The sequence below is a fragment of the Astatotilapia calliptera genome, chromosome 13 (assembly GCF_900246225.1).
Source record: "Astatotilapia calliptera chromosome 13, fAstCal1.2, whole genome shotgun sequence".
In the NCBI taxonomy this organism is placed as follows: domain Eukaryota; kingdom Metazoa; phylum Chordata; class Actinopteri; order Cichliformes; family Cichlidae; genus Astatotilapia; species Astatotilapia calliptera.
This window is the reverse complement of record NC_039314.1, coordinates 584279-602071: the sequence shown is the minus strand read 5'-3', so window position 1 is coordinate 602071 and position 17793 is coordinate 584279. Positions and strand designations below refer to the sequence as shown.

The 17793-nt window shown below is 41.4% G+C and overlaps 1 protein-coding gene and 1 pseudogene across 1 annotated transcript in view; one reads left to right on the top strand and one right to left on the bottom strand.

The window, feature by feature from the left end:
• Nucleotides 1–17793, bottom strand: part of LOC113035143 (protein NLRC3-like) — a 312272-nt gene that overhangs the window by 31997 nt on the left and 262482 nt on the right. The window lies entirely within an intron of this gene.
• LOC113035137 (NACHT, LRR and PYD domains-containing protein 12-like) overlaps nt 793–17793 on the top strand; it is a 257654-nt pseudogene continuing 240653 nt past the window's right edge.

Sequence of the window (17793 nt, the reverse complement as noted above, 5' to 3'; positions counted from 1 at the left end):
AAACTTTCTCCAGCGTGTGAACTTTCCTCCTAGACTCAGCTGAGCAGTCAGACCACATATTTCTAAAGCAGCACATGAAGGTGTGGCTCACACACACACAGGTGAAGGAAACAGCTGCAGTATTAAAAACTGCTTCACTGTCTACAAATATATGAACTGAATGTTTTCTTTCAGGCTGTAAAAACCTTATTTATCCTCCATTACAGTCCTGCATTCAGAGCATCACTTCTGTTATATTAGTACATGTATTTTATTCTGATGAACACATGAAACTCTGAGCTGGATTGAATCCATTGAATCAGAGTCCAGGACTCAGACTAAACACACTGAATGTGTCCTGAGCTCGGCCGCTGTTTCCACAGTAACTGCTGTCAGAGTCACTGTTACTTGAGTTAGCTTAGCTAGCAGAGCAGCTAGCAGTTTAGAGTATGAACTCTGTAAGCAGTCAGCTCGGTCCTGGACATGGTTACTGAAATAAAGCTGCTCTCTGCAGCCATGTTTTGACCTGCTGCTTTGTAGGAACTACAGTAATGGAGGATTTGGAGGCTGAACTGGGCTCTGTGACACTTTTTTGTAGTGAACTGATGAAAGCTGCGTCTCAGATGGATGTTAGTTCCAACACATCAGACACGACCTCTGCAGCTCTCAGTTGATTGTGCACATGAATGATTTGTGTTTTCCTCTGCAGGTGAAGGTAGAAAGTGTGTGTGAGCTGATGTGAACTGAGCAGCATGGATCAGTGGTGAGGACAGAGAGGAGGGAGTCCCTCCCTCTAAAAGCACTCTGTGTGGGGAACATGAGAGCCAGACCAAAAGCTCAGAGGTGAGATGACCATCTCTAACTGTCGCATGACTCTTCTCCATGTCACAGCTCAGCACTCACATCACTGCTGCATCATTATTCACAGGAACCCGCCTGGACCTCCACCCAGAAGTGTGTCCTCTAAGAGCAAACGGGTGAAGCATTTCTTTCGTAATTTAGGGCAAAAAAAGTCATCTGACAAAAAGTAAGTTCATGTCAGTATTAAAATGTTTGAAATTTTAATCAGCTTTTTACTATTTAACGATTTAAATAATATACTATTGTTAAGATTCAAAAGTTGAGAAAGGGTACAAGAGGTGATCGAAAAATAACCACACTGGTCCGGCCGGGTGAAGTCAAACGAAGATTTTAATTCACACGTGGGAAGATCACTGAAAACAGCAATTGATCTTCAACTTACTAAGGCACAAACAATTATTTTATAACATCAGGGTTTGTTTACTGACGCCCCTTCATGCGTCACCGGTACATTTTATACATAGATCAGATCAACATCATCATGACTTTTCACCCAGAAAATCATCTTCTATTTTCATGGCTTGGTACTTTCCGTTCTTATCTTAAAATGAATTGTTCCTCTTTCTTGTCTAGACCTAACTAATCTCTCCTCTAAATAAATCTTAACTAATGTGTGTGTACGTGTTGACCTCACATGCTCTTTGTGTCACCTCTTCACCTCCTACTGTCTGTGTCTCGTCCTCAAATGCTCTTTCTCAATTCACCTGTTGCACTTCTGACCTTTCACCAGGACAGAGGCTCACTGAGACTATGTGTATGTCTTCTACCAAATAAATGTTTTAACCAAGAACCTCTACTAAAACCTTAATATAAATGAACCTGATATAAGTGTTTTGTAAGCATGTATTGCAATTCCTTCTATGTTTCTAGTTTTCCCTCAGCATGTATCACCTGAACAGTCACGCTCACGTGAGGCTTAAGACCTTTATAAGAACCTGAACATCAACTCAAATAAGCACAGATATGCAATATGTATAAAATAGTTATAACTGCACCTGAAATACAAAGTTAATCATCATCATAAACATCTTAAGGCCATCTTAAAGCTACTGTTACATTGGTTAAAGCAATGATCATACTGCAGATTATATTATGCTGGTAAAATACTTTTCTGTTCATCCCCACACTATTTACATAGTTTATACTTTTTATGTAATGTATTGGTCACATTGGCATGTGACACATGTTCACATATTTTTAGCGTCAATGAGAAACCATCCAGCTCTGTGTCCTTAAAGAGTGACTGGTCCAATCATCGATTCATTGGTTTTAAATCCCAGCCTGTGTCTGCTGCAGAGACGGTGAGCTGTTAGTAACAAGAACTCTCTGATTTAATGATTTTGATGTTTCCTGGTTCTAAAATGCATCTCTGTAGCAGAGCAGTGTCTCCAAGGACACACAGGCTCAGCTGTAACTGTCAGTTTATCTGGTTTAAGAACACATTTGGACTCAATTGGCTGTTTTTAACTATGTATTTTAATCAGAGGTGTAAATTTAGTACCTCACACATTCTGGATCCTAAACTATGATAGAAACAGCTTGCTAGCAGTGGGTAGTTTGACTTTGATACGCTGCTCTAGAAAGCAAACAAAAAGGTTTGTGCAGCTCCTCTTCAGAAAAGTGTTCAAGAGAGCAGCTGCTGTATTAGACAAAGAGCTCGTCGTGTGAGCCCAGAATGTGTGTAACAGCTGGATGAAGGAGAACCATCACAGTCGTGTCTCCATCGCCGCCTTTAATTAATGAACTTCCTGTTGCTTGCAGATGACAGGAACACAAAGTGTTTTGTGCCACGTGATGCTGGCAGGATTTGTTAACGTGTCCATGATGGATAACATCTCTCGTCTAACTGCAAACACATGAGCGCTCCTAACGGCAGCTATCACAGCCACACAGGCAGACTGTGTCTCACTGTTGCATTCAGGGACATTTGTTTTCCTGTAAAAAGCTGAACTCTAATCTAAGAGGACTGTTACTGACAGGAAACAGGCATTATCTGCAGTCTGTGTGATCACAGCTGCTTCAATCACTTTATCAGAGAATTGATCATTGAATAAAACATGTTTGTGTCTGCAGAGGTCAGAGGTCACAGTCTGCAGGATCCAGCTGTCTGTCTGTGAGGAGTGACCGGTCCAGACATAAACCTCCAGAGTTCAGTGATGAACCTGGACCAACGAGGTCAGAGAACTGTGATGACTCCTTTACATGTTTGTGTTTTCCTGGATAAATATGACCAAAGATTCATTAAAAAGATAAAAATCTTAGACTTTGTCCTGTAGTGCTGTGTGGCAGGCAGAATTGGACCCAAACACAACAGGATGAAGTCAAAGAGGCAGCTTTATTTCAGCTGTGAACATGCAAACAGCAGAAATAAGGAAACACAACTGTAGGTTTGCAGTGAATGAAGCCTCAGCTCGATGCTCCACTTTGTCCCTCTTTTCCTTCTCCAAACAGCCACATCAGGAGTCTTTGATTGAGTTTTAAAATATTTAATTACAAATGTCCAAAGATGGGTTCAGGATACCTGAATCCACAGTTATTAAAGCTAAAATAGTTACCCAGGGTTTGGACTTGTTAGCGTAACGAGAGAACATCAAAGTGTTTTTTATCTTTAAACAGTATTTTTAATCCACTTCAGTTGCTCCTCACAGCCCTGTTTGTTATTTTAGTAAGTAAGTAAGTAAAGTTTATTTATTAAGCGCTTTTCATAGACAGGTAGTCACAAAGTGCTGCACACAGAGATTAAAATAAACAGTACGATAAATAGCAAAATGCACAATATACACAATATAGAGTTTAAATGTAAATTAAAAATATAACAATGTAAACAGCATTGGTCAACAGAAAGCTTGTTTAAACAGTAAAGTTTTTTAACTGTTTTTTAAAGGATCCCACAGAGTCAACCAAACGTAGTTGTAGAGGTAGACTGTTCACAGCCTTGGTGCCACAGACCTGAAGGCTCCGCCCCCTTTCGTCCTTCACACGTGTTTCTGGGAGCAACCAACAAACTCTGACGTCTGTGAGCGGAGACAGCGAGCAGCATGTATTTAGTGAGAAGCTTGGATAAATAATCTGGGGCCATTTAGTGCTATGTACGTTAAACACAATCATTTAAAACGAATTCCTAAAATTCTATTGGGACCAATGTAAAGAACATAAAATAGGAGTGATGTTGAGCTCGCTGGGTAGAGCGAGTTAGTAGTCTGGCTGCTGCGTTTTTGTACAGCTTGGAGGCGAGAAAGGAGATGATTTATCCAAGCTGGTAAACAGGGAATTACAATAATCTAAACGCAATGACACAAATCCATCGGACAATTTTTTCGTCCAGTTCCGCTAAGGAGACCGAATATGTTCGCAGTTTAGGAAATATTCCCTTAAATGAAAGAACCAGGGAACGAGACCAGAGACTTTACATGTGAGTCAAAGGACCAAAGAAGAAGCAAATATTATTCCAAGATTTCGAATATTTGGCTCCAGCAGAAGAACAGAAAGGGGCAACAACTTGCACTGATTTTAGACTATAGATCCAGGAGGAGCCTAATTGATCATGGTCTCTGTCTGTTCTAACAAGGTAATTGTTTAGAAAGCCAATCAGAGATTTGAAGTTAAAAGCCTGGACTAGGGTGGACAGCCTATCCAGCTGATGAGGCTAACCAGAGCTCTTATGTTTCACTCAGTGCTCCCACCAAACACCTTGGAGGACACATTAGTGTGATTTAGATTTCATTGGTGTAAACACCAGTCACACAGCTAACCCATGGAGGCAGCAGCAGGCTTTGTGTTTGGTAAAGTCTGTTGGCTTAAACTAAGAGAGTTTAGTTTGTTAGCACAAAGAGCTGTCAGCTAAAGCCCCGAATGCACTTTGAATACAGACGAACTGAGAAAAACACTTTAAATACAGCAAACAGTCAAACTGACCACATGTTTTTCTGCTGATCATCCACAGCAGTACGTTTAGCATTCATGCTAGCAGCAGGCTATGACTGTTAGGGTTGCCAACCGTCCCTTAAAAAACGGAATCGTCCCGTATTTAGAAACAAAAGCACACGTCCCGTATTGAGCTAATAAGGGACGCACTTTGTCCCGTATTGAGCTAATAAGGGACGCACTTTGTCCCGTATTGAGCTAATAAGGGACGCACTTTGTCCCGTATTGAGCTAATAAGGGCCTTTGGTTCCGTATTGAAGCTAATAAGGGACGCACTCTCGTCCCGTATTGCAGCTAATAAGGGGACGCCACTTTGGTCCCGTAATACAGTGAGAATCACACACAGTGGTCTATAAAATGTTAATGGAATTAACGCCTTTGTTTGAAAACATTAATTCCCAGCCCATCATCCTGCTTTGGTGACCAATGAGCTGACAACCAGCACTTATGACAATGTCGAGTATGAAATTCCAGATTGACCGCTCATCTCATTGGTCGAGGGAAAGGGTCGCTTAGCGGGAGAAAATAACCGGAAGACAACCAGATGACCACACAACAAGAAGCATGGCCACAGGGAAACAAACGCTGACACTCGCCGGTGCAAGTCTTCGGACGACAGTACACCTAAAGCTGGGCAGAACACTGTGCGATTTTTTCAGTCACGTTTTCAGCTCCTGCTCAAACTGCACGATTGACTCGCAGTTGGGTAGGTCACGATGCAGGTCTCACACTATACCGCCCGATGCTCTGATGCGACCTGAGAGCTCACACTGTGCCTCCATAAAATGAAGGTTATAACAGAAAATCTGTCGCTCGCTCTCTCTGACACACCACCACCATCAACTTTGCTAAATTGCTAATGAAAAACATTGATCAGGCAGCTGTGATTGAGCAGCAGTGTAAATCCAACTATTTTCACGGTTGTTGTGGTCGTGATAATTTTGTGATGCCACATTGAAAAGGCTCGGATGAGCTTTCCAAAGTTCTACAAGTTGTGCCTCCATCGCTTGTGTCCAGATCACACGCTGCACAGCCGTGCTGCTCCGTCTTTTTCACCAACGTTTACGTGTTTGCGCGTGAGCAGTGTGAGCGCCTGTGGTGACACGCTCACGAGCGATTGATGATCGGGAGCTGGTCGTGAGGTGTTAATCGCTTCTCGTTACCCCACGTATACTACACGACACACGATGAAGGGCAAAATCGGGCCGATCGCCAAATCGGTCGCATGACTCATAAATCGTCTCAAAATGGGCCAAAAATTGCACAGTGTAAGCCCAGCATTAGAGCAGCAATGTTTGTTCCCCTCAGAGAAAGAAAAAAAGGCTGCAAAAGTAGCAGGGAGGAGAATGGGAAAAGGAAAACGCCTGGCTGGGAAAGTGCACGAATAACACCTTTACAAGCGCACTGCACTGTGTTGCCGGCGCACTTTTTCCATAGGCATGCTTTCTAATGGTGGGCACATGAAGAACATGAGGGGCGTGAAAGCTCGGGGAACCCTAAACCAATTTTTTGTCCACCAGGCCACGGCAGAAGCAGATATGGTATGTAACACTGGTTTGTTTTTTAAACCCTCTGGTTAAGGTTAATATGGGCATGTGCAGTGAATACTCAGCGGCTATGTGGCCAGAAGTGTGATAATATAATTTATTTTGTGTAATAAACAACTGCAAGGATAGATGATTACAACAAATAGATGACTAATACATAAAAGTAATAACATAGAATGAATACATGATGATGAAGTTATGATGCGTAATCATGGGAAACAAGGTGGGTTTACAAACAGAGGCAGCTGATTAGCATTAGAAAAGCTGAAATAATACCTCAGCTGAAGCCAATTGCACTAAATGCACTATATGTGCACTGTTACAAGAATATTTTTCATTCTATTGCTTTCTATTAATTTATATAATTTTAAGTTAAGCAGGACAGAGTTCTTTTAAAGAAAGATTTACTTTTATTCTCAAAAGTTAAGCAGACAGGCTTCTGTTTAAGAAAGAGACCTGTTTTACTGTGTTAATGTTGTCATTTTGAGCTAAAAATAAATGGCTAAAGGATCATTTGTTTCCCATATGGTCATATCACAAAGAATAGAATATGCATCTGCTTAAATCAAATTCAAGTCAAATGGTTAAAAAATAATTTCACACACACAAAAAAGAGCTACCACACTGGAAAGGTGAAGACAACTTAGGTTGCCCGGCCCTGGCCACGAGGTGTCCTTATTTATTTTTCAGGGAGTTGGCAACCCTAATGACTGTCCACTGAGCACCAACACAGGTAGGAGTGAGCAGTGATGAAGCAGGACTGTGGGCAAGTTTGAGCTACAATCCTATTGGCTTCTCAGTTTCTCCAAAAAAAGGGGAAAAATTCTGGTGTTGTGAAGATGTGAGTTGGTCTTGTTGTCGTGGGGCTGGAAGGATGCTGGCAGTGAGAGGCTTTTCATACAGGTTCAGTAACAGAATGAGAAGAAAGCCACTGCACATGAAACAAGGTGCTCGTAGTGTTTGTTACTGTGTTTGTGCCACAATGTCAGATCAGTTGTAGATTCACATGCAGACTTGTCCAGTGAAACCAGTGCAAGTACTGCAGTACAGAGCAAAGACTAAGCAAGCCAGGAGAGCTCTCCAACTTTCTGAAAGTATCAGGATATTTGAGTGATAAGAAAAAGTGGATCGTGCAACAATATCCCTCAGCACACAAAACAATCAAAGCAGAATAAATATAATGTTTTAGATCAAACACTTACAGGGACCTGAAGACAGAGAACCAACAAAATGTCATGGCTAACAGAGGAACTCAAGCACAGACTGAGTTCTGACAAACAAAAAGGTGACAGTTTATTTACCAAAGGGGTGAACCACAGTGCTCTATATATGTACAGTGAGTTGGGGAGGGGGTCCAGGGCTCCAGGGAAAAGAGGGAAGGGAGTCCACACTCACTCCTCTTCAGTCACTCTTGTCCTGCTCTCCACTCACACAGCCACACACAGGAATCACAGGTAAGCGTCTGTAACCAGGTCCGGGGAAATATATACTCAAAGTATACACAAAGTTTACCCAACTGGTGAATTTAGAGAGATTTCTTAGCAAGGAGCTGAGATCATGAACACAGGAGGGTCAATGTCCCAGCGACGAACTGCTCCATGCCGCAGCGTTAAATGGTTACCGGTAAGCCCAGGTGAATCAGCAACAGGTGGTGTAATCATCATAACTGTGTGGACCAAGAGCGAGAGGCCATTACAAGCTCTACCCAGGCAGGCAAAACGCTAGCAGGAGAGAGCAAAACATAAAACCTGAAAAGCCATCATGAGCCAGAGACACAGAGTTTATACTAGAAGAGAAACCTGCTCATCTTCATCATGTTTGTTTAAATAGAGAAAATCAGAAGTCTCTGTGTGTCAGACCACGGCTCTACACGGACACTTCTAAGCTGCTTCAGAGTGAACTGACCCAGATGATCTGCACACAGCGGCTGTAAAACAGTGAAAGTCATAACTGTCTCTCTGATGGAAAGCTTTTATTGTGAAGTCAGGAAGTCTGCAGGAAGTGTTGAGTTTGTATTCATCACTCAGTGTTTAATGAGACAGGCAGACAGGAAGAGCAGCTCATTAGTGTTGATGACATCAAAGGAACTGTGAGGAACTGCAGTTTGGTCACATCTGGATGTTTTCACTGACAGTAAATGTTTTAGTGAAAAGAATGTGTTCACAGAGAGAGGAAGAGGAGTGGTGTTTGTGATGAGGAGCAGCTGTCCTGCTGTGCTTTGTGTCAGGACGTCCTGAAGGATCCAGTCTCTACCAGCTGTGGACACTGGTTCTGCAGACAGTGCATCTCCTCATATTCTCTTGTTCCTAACTTTGTCAGAGTTCGGCTCCAAAGACAAAGAAGACGGAGCTCACAGTCTGTAGATGGTCCTCAGTGTGTGTGTGAAGCACACAGGAGTGTGTTTATGTCAGCAAATCAGTGTGTGTGAAGAGTCTGAGGGAGTGTGTGAATGAGACTCAACACTGAAACCAACAGTCCAAGAAAAGCGTCTGGATTTCTTTAAGTTTAACTTAAAGAAGTCCAGACGCTTTTCTTTTTGTCTCCATAATGTCTCCATAATGCTGCAATGTTATCTGCCCCAGAAACACTGTGCAGAAGCTCTGATGGTGACACAGAAAAGTCACAGTGGAGATACTTCTGTCCACCTTTGATTAGACTCATTATAAAAAGGAAAACAAAGTTTGAACACAGTCATGTTTCCAGTTCACTGACTTACATTTATTCCATGGACACTCACTCTAACCTGAAGCACAGCTACAACCCAACATTGTTGAGGCCTCATCTCCTCCTTTCCTGACTGTAGAGGTTAAATATGCAACAACCAACAAATAAAAGAATTTGGTTCATTTCAAAGAAATTCACACGGTGACCAAGTAAAGTAACCGTAGTAAAGGAGACAACATCCCGTTGATGGTGGGATTATTTGAAAGATTTGCTTTAGTCACGTCACCAAATGCAGTTGAACCACCCGTGGATCCATGTTTGACCATTCTACCACTCTGAGCTCTGCTTTTGAATCATTTTATTATTATCATCATTCATTTATTCATTCTTTGGAGGGGGGCTATTTCCTAATGCCGCCCTAATAAGCTGATGTTCAAGGGGAAATATAACAGAAACTCTTTCAGTGTTATTCATTAATAAATTAACAGATAAACTGTGAAGAAGAAAAAACTGAGATTTAAAGGAGAGAGTGAGAAACTTGATCATCCATCCTCATAATACATGTTTATCAGTATCTGCTGTGACCATACTGCAGTAATAACTACAAGTCTACATTTCTGTGACTGTTGATCAATCACAGCAGGAATCTGAGCTCATCTCTGCACACAGAGCAGCTTCAGCTCTGGGATAAACTGCTCGCTTCACGTCCTTCTCAGCTCACAGACACTCATCCTGATATTTTCCTTTAACATTTGATGGTATCTGGAATAGTTGGCAGTAATAAGGATGATTTTCTGTAAAATAATATTGATATGAGCCGTGAATTATTCGTAGATGAGCGTTAGATTAGTTTGATGGGTTAACTCAGAGAGCTGAAGATATGGTGGACATGCTGACCTCGCTCCGTGGTGTACAGGGCCGTTTACCCTCATGATTAATATTCACAATAAAAAAATGAGGCGAACATCATGAAGTCTGTGTGTGTTTCATAGTGTCGAACCACCTTTGTACAGTTAAACCTAACAGTTACTACATGACGGAAACACCAACGTTATTTCTTTTATGTGTTTATCAGGTCACGCTGATTATTGAACAAAAACCCAAACATCAGATGTTAATCGAATCTTTTTGCTCTCTCTCCTCCTTAAACATGTTTTTAATGTTAGTTATAATTCAGAATTGGTGACTGGAACACGTATGACACATACGAACATCAGGAAATAAAAACACGATAAATATAACCTCTGTAAATGAAGTCAGTGTGCAGCGGGGGTTATTACAGCTGTGTACCGGCCTGCGCTTTGTCGGTGGTAATAGCAGCTCGATTGCTTGCGAGGCGAGCGGGTCTGTCCCACGCTTTGCCGTGAGACTGGGCTGGGCAGACATCTCCGAAATCATCGAAGCACTTTTGCAAAAAAGCTGTATCTTGACAAACCGACCAGACATCTGAAGATTAAACCGCTACATTCTCGGCTAAAAAATATTAAAACGGTATTTGGTGAGACACAAACTGTCATGGTCCCCGTGTCTGCCCGGCTGACTCAGGTTGGCTACATATGTTTCTTGTTTACATCTACCTCTCTCACGCTAGCTGTGTCTCGCCAGGGCGGAGCTCATTGCGGGCTCCCGCCCCTGGCCCTTGCACCTGAAGTTAATCACACATCTGTGGCTCATCGCCTAAACTCATCCACTACTTAAGGCAGAGGCTGGAAACATCTCGTCGCTGGACTATTGAGTAACCTCGGTAGTAAGCTCCGGAGTACTAGTCTCTTGTTGCCTTTTCGTATCGCTGACCCTTTGGATTAATCACTTGTTGTCTGTAAACAGGAATTCCGTTTCCCTGGAACCCTTGGTGTGCTGTGTTTTTTATGAAGTCCCTCGTGTGTGAAGAGCTCCTTTCCCGGATTTCCCTGTGCCCTGGATTCCCCCTGCCATCTCACTTGTATATATTTGCACCTGGTGTTGTATAGTAAAAACGGAACTGTATTCTAGCTGCCTTGTCTGCGCTTGAGTCCATCCCACACACAAACACAAACAGGGTTTTTCAAAGTTCAGTTCTGTTAGTTTCCACATGGCAGTTGTTGGTGTGCAGTAACGCCTTCTAAAAACAATGGCCACCAGGCCAAAGCAATGGTTCTGACTCGATCAGCATTAACCCCGCCCCCTGGGTTTGATGGGTGAGGTTGACACATAAATAAATTTATGGTGAGACCTGAAAAGTCAACTGTGCCAAAATGAATTAATTAAATACACCATTAAATAATTATTTAAATGTGGCAATAATTAATTAAAACGTGAACTAATTAATTAATTAATTAAATGTGTCAAAAAATGTTTATTTAATTATTTATTTCCCATTTTAATTAATTATTTCAAATTTTAATTAATTATTGTCACATTTAATTTATTATTCAATGGTGCATTTAATTAATTCATTATGGCACTCCTGGCATTCCATACTGTGGTTGGGTCGACTTTACTATATAGATGTTTCACATGTTTCCATCTCAGCAGCCCCGTTGACAGATCACAGTATTATTACTTTTAAACTTAACCCTGAAAATAAAACGCAGTTTAAAAAAGATTACTGGAAATTAAATGCAGATCTATTAATTGATGACGGGTATGTTAAGATAGTTAAAGAGCTCCTCCATAACATTTACAACAACGTAACAATTGGCAATTACATACATAGATGGGAATTTTTTCATTTAAAGTTAGAGAATTTTCAATTACGTTTAGTAAAATGAAAAGTAGACAACAGAAGGAATTTGAAAGTAAATTACTTTACGATATAAATAACTATTGTAATAGACATTTTATGTCAGAGGCTGATAAGAAATCCCTGTTGTCTTTACTCAATTAGATGATCTATACAAGAAAAAGGCTCATGGAGCTTACATTAGAGCTCGTGCAAAATGGATAGAAGAAGCTGAAAAAGTGCTTCATATTTCTACAATTTGGAGAAACGGAGGCAAGAAAAGAAATCTATTAATACATTAATCATAAATGGGGAGGAATGCACAAATCATAAGACTGTAGCGGAAGAAAAACATAAATTTTACTCAAATTTATTCTCCTCAAAATATTTAATTGCTGATTCATTAACTTTTTGTGATCAGATTGAACCTTATACTCCAAAAATCGATTCTGCATTCAGAGAAATTTGTGATTCTGATATATCACTGGATGACTGAGATCAAGCCTTAAACAAACTGAAAATGACAAAGCTCCTGGTCAGGATGGCTTGACTGCAATCTTTTATAAATTCTTCTGGAAAGAAATAAAAGAATTTTTCTTCAAAACTATTACTGAAATCATTAGTAATGAAATGTTAGCAACGACAATGAAACAGGGTCTTATCTCCCTTATTCCCAAACCTGGTAAAGATAAAAGACTAATCGATAATCTACGACCAATAATATTAGATTGGTTGTAGATCTACTGGATTCTAATCACTTAATTGAAGATGATGGTGTGATTCTTTTTTTAGACTTTTATAAGGCATTTGATACGGTCGAACATCCTTTTATTTTAAAAGCTCTACCCTATTTTGGTTTTGGTAAACAAAACTTCATAGATTTAATTTCTTTATTATACTCTGACTCAATAGTTCTGTTTCTTTACCTTTTGGAACATCTAAACGCTTTAATGTTAGACGAGGAATCGTCAGTTTTTATAGAACATGAATGAAATTTCACTTTTCTCAAAGGCTTCTGGTTTGTACCTGAATATTAGAAAATGCAAATTATTAACTATTCGTGATTGTGACCTAGTAGCTCTCTTAACATAGCTGTTAAAACTGACATTAAATATTTGGGTATTATAATGTCAAAGAACACAAATAATAGAGAAAATCTACATTTTGAGCAAATTACCCAGAAATCAAAAAGATTACAGGCTACAAAGACACCTCTCCATCTTTGGACGTGTCTTGCTTACTAAAACAGAAGGTATCTCTGGATTGATTTATCCATCACAATGTTTATATGTTTCCAATAGTCTAATCAATAATATAAATCAAATTAATTTCAATTACATTTGGAGAAACAAGCAACATTATGTTAGGAAGAATGATATAGTGAAGTCATTTGAAGAAGGAGGTTTGAATGCGATTGATTTTGAAGCAATGATGGTTCCATCAAACTCAAATGGTTGCAATCTTTCATAAATAATTCAAACAGTATTTGGTTTTATTTCCCCAAAGTAATTTTGGAGAAGCTGGGTGGCATTGAATTTCTTATAAAGTGCGACTTTGAAATTTCCAAATTAAATTATCCAATTTTCACAAACAGGTTCTCCAGTACTGGAAAATGATACACAAGCATATTTTTTCTCCACATACAAATTCGATTTGGAACAACAGATGTATACGATAAAAGAAAATCCATCTTTTATAAGGATTGGATGGATCATGGCATTTGGACGGTTTTACACCTTTTAGACAATGACGGAAATGTGTTAACATATAACAAATTCATAGATAATTATGGCATATCATGTACTCAGAGTAAATTCATTAAAGTTGTGAAAGCCATTCCCCCTGCAATGATTCAGATGTCTTCCCCCGACTGAACAACAACCCGTCAACAACATGCTGAGCTGTGACTCTTCTTCCCTCTAAAGTCCTGGTGTTAACACTCACCCTGCATCAGCTTCACCTTTTTTTAATTGTTTTTACTTTTCAAACCGACGGATCATTTGAAGCCAACCATCCAAAAACTGCTTCAGCTGTGTTTGATGTTTATGCTACAGCCTGTTTACCAATATAATCAATATCAGATATCAGAGCAACAGAAACCTCGGTGATCAGGACGCTGGGACTGAGAACAGGAAGTGGCTCAAACGTCACAGTTTCATAACGTCACCCTGAACTCCACTCACGGAGTTTCTGTCGCCATTGTAGTTTTTAAAGTCCCGTGATAAAGGCGGGTCTTTCTGTGAATCCGCACGCTCATTGGCTAATAGCTCGAGATTGACACATCGTTATCCAATGAGCGTGCGGGAACTTCCGACATAAAGTTGTTTCCTTTGAAAAACCAAAGTCTGATTATTTTTGCCTCCACTGACGGAGCCTGTTGTTCCCGCCACAGAGACACAGTAATGTCAGAGCGGTGTTAACACTCACCCTGCCTCAGCACAGCTCTCACTCTCCTCCTGCTCTCTCACACTAAACGGAGGCTCAGCTAAACTCACTTCCTCTCTACTTACAGGAAACCAGCGCTCAGAGGAGCCGACCGGCCTCACATTTCACCCACAGACACGAACAGCGTGGAATTATTTTATGTCATAAGAAGAAACATATTCATGTTAACACTCACCTGCCTCAGCTCCACCTTCCTCCTCCTGCTTTCACTTTCACTGCTGCTCCCTAAACACAGAGGATGCTGGGACTTGTAGTTGTTTCCTTCCGGTGCGGTCTTCCTCTTTGTTTGTTTGTGTTTGTATTCAAGTTATTTCGATCATGTAAACATCAACAGAACACGTGAAGCCACACAGAGTTTGTATGTCGAGGTGGGTAGGAGGGTTTGAGGGTTTGGGGAGGGGTCAGAGGGAAGAGGTCTCTCAGTCTGGACAATCCACATTGATGGCATTGCATCTTTCAACGTGTTTGTGGGTCGATTTGGATGCTCCAGGTGTGAGAGCAGCCACTCAGCCTCTGCTGCAGATGTGTGTCACAAGTTCATCTAGTAGTAGGCTATGGCACTTGGCCACAGGTGGCAGCAGTGGACTGGCCTCCATGTGAGACTGCTCCAGCTGCTATGTGATAGTCCAGCTGCAAACTGAAGATCATATGCAAGTTTTGGAAATTAAACTGTACAATATAAAGCGCCTTGAGGCGACTGTTGTTGTGATTTGGTGCTATATAAATAAAATTGAATTGAAATTCAGAATATTCTTAACTTAGCTTTAAAACCAACCCAATCTAACTCTCCTCCACACTCACAAACAAAGACAAACCAACTGACACATCTGAGTCCCTCACTTTCTTCAATCCACTCACTCTCACAAGCTCCACTTAGTCACACTGGCTCTGTTTATTACTAATTACTATTGTCTCCCCAGAAACAGTTCAGTTTTCTTTTTTCCTATTTCAGTTGTGTTTTTTGTGCTTTTGCAGCGTTTTTTTTTTTATTGCTGGTGTTTTCTTAAGTTGCAGTCCGTTTGGCCTCTCAGGGCCACCGTAGATAAGGGCCAAAAATAAATACATAACATCATTTCAAATCAGTTTAAAGGTTTATTTGCAAGACACAAAAACAGAAAAAATTAAAAGTTACAAATGTATTGTGCATGAAACAGGAATTCAAACGTGGCTCAGATGTGTGTCACAAGTTCATCTGGCTGTAGGCTATGGCACTTGACCACAGGTGGCGCTAATTGACTTGACTCCATTTGAGTGCACACAAAGTAAACTGCACACTTTAGTTGTGAAGCGAAAACGCTGAAATCGCAGTAATAACACGTACGAGGGGAACGATAACGAAGACCAGATGCTCCTGATCGTTACTCTTGCTGTCCTGTGAACAGCATCGGCGTGGTGTTAATGGTTTGCTTTTGTTTTGGCGAGCGCCCCGTGAATGAGAATATGACCAGGTAAACCCGCGACATTTTTAAATAGTTTGTCGTTCAACAGCAACAAGACTGACGGAGTGTGTTTGAGGAAACCTCACAAATGTCACAGATGAAATATTTGGTGTTTATTTGCTGGTTTGTCGGTAGCAGCTCCTTCAAAGTAAGTCTACCACACATCTGTTTGACCAACGCCAGTTGATTTGGATCACCGGTCCAAACAATTTGAACGATTGTTGTGTTACCTTTTGTGTTGAGTTTGACTGATATTTGCTGGATAGCAAATGTTTTAAAGCTATGCAACCTTTATCTGCACATAGCAGTTAAACTGTTTAGATCAATCTTTATTGATAATATACATTATTTATTTATGAATTACTGTGTACACAAGAATAAGTTAATGTATTAAGATAAACTGGCTGAAAGTTTTGTATTATTCTTGTGATTTTTTTTTTATTGGCCCTGTTTATTTACAGGCCAGGTGACCCTTTAGGGGTTTAAAATGCCGAGCCAATGAACGGCTGGGAGCAGGAATCTTTCTTCACTGAAGCTTCCACTTCCACGGGTCTGGTAGGAAGTTGTCCAAGCCAACAAAACAAACAGACAAAAAATCCATCTATCAATCACCTGGATCACCTGTTGAGAAAGAAAAAAGAGAAAACAAGCAAACAAAAGAGAGCAATATAATAAACAACAGCATCGCGATGATCTATGTGAATATAACTGTAAATGCTAAATATTGAATATTATTGTGCAGCACGTAAGATCGACAGCGCACAGTGTGCTTTGAGGTAGCAGCCAAAATGCAAGGCAAGTTTATTTATATCGCACAATTCAACAACAAGGTGATCCCAAGTTCTTTACAGAACATTAAAAAACAAAAATGGATAAAAAGCATGATTTAAACGTGACGTGCCCGTGAGCTCCGCCGGCAGCCAGCTGTGCCAGAGTGACCGAGCCCCAGGCTGAGAGGCCAAAGGCACCCCACCCCCGAAGGAGCCCGAGCGAGCCCCAGGCTCCAGGCCCCGACAAGCAGTACCTGGACGCCCATCCCCAGACACAAAGAACCACCAATGCACCGATGTCTGAAGGCGTCTGCCACTGGCAGGGGGAGTGGTGGGGGGAGATAGGCCTCCATACCTTGGAGGGCCTGAGATGTCCCCAGAGAGGTGGCGTCTGATACCCAACCTGACATATAGAGACAGACAAACAGGCACACACAGATACAAACATCCATTCCCACCCTCATGCTCTCATATGCAATTACTCAGCAGCAGGTAAGCGCATAGTCCCTCCTGCTAGCCCTCAATGTCTACGTGGATTTAAAATTGAGAGGTGGGCAACAGCGCCAGGGGTGAGGTGTACACCCTGATGGTAACTTGGACTCCGTGTATCGTGCCCACCCCCAAGGTCCTATATGTATGTGTTATGAGAGTGTGAGTAATGTGAATGTCTAAGTTGTGGGATAAAATTGAGGCACAGGCAGCCAGAAGGGGACAGAGGGGGGATGCCTCCCCTGCACCCTGGTGACACACCTTTACCCCAAGGCCCTGCATGTGTGGGTGATTGTGGTGGAGCGGGAAGAGGGAGGCAGCTGGAGATCGGGAGGGAAGCAAGGGAGGGGCAAGGGGGTCCAGGCCCATCCGGACTGGGGCCCAGTTCAGTAGCGCCACCCGGCCCCACAGAGCCCGGGACGGCCCACCCGATCCCACCACAGAGAAAACTGCACCCACCCTGTCATCCACTCATCCTCCAGACTACACAAGACATAGACACCCAGGCTGAGTTCTTCCTCCACCTCTTCTGTATCTCCCCCACCTGCAGAGTGAGTTCCTGGAGAGAGGAGACCTCCTGCAAGATGTAACAGCCTCCCCCACCAGTCTTCCATACAAACGTTAGACATGCAAACACTCAACACAGCAACACTGAAAGCATTTGAGTGTAAATTTCATTCAAATCAAACTTTATACACAATTACAATAATGGAAAAAAGTCTAAATATTAAAACACTACAACCGCCGAAGAAACAAATAAAACCAATCACAGTCAACATCAAAATATGATCATAGAAAAATAGAAGAAGAAGAAGATGACAGCTCCAGCACCGCCCACGACCCTGAAAAGGAGATGTGGAAGCGAACGGATGGATGGAAAAATAGAAGAGACATATCATACAATTCATACACGTTCATGTGATATCTTTGGGTTCAAAAACCCAATAACCTTGAATCCTTCTTTTAAATTACAT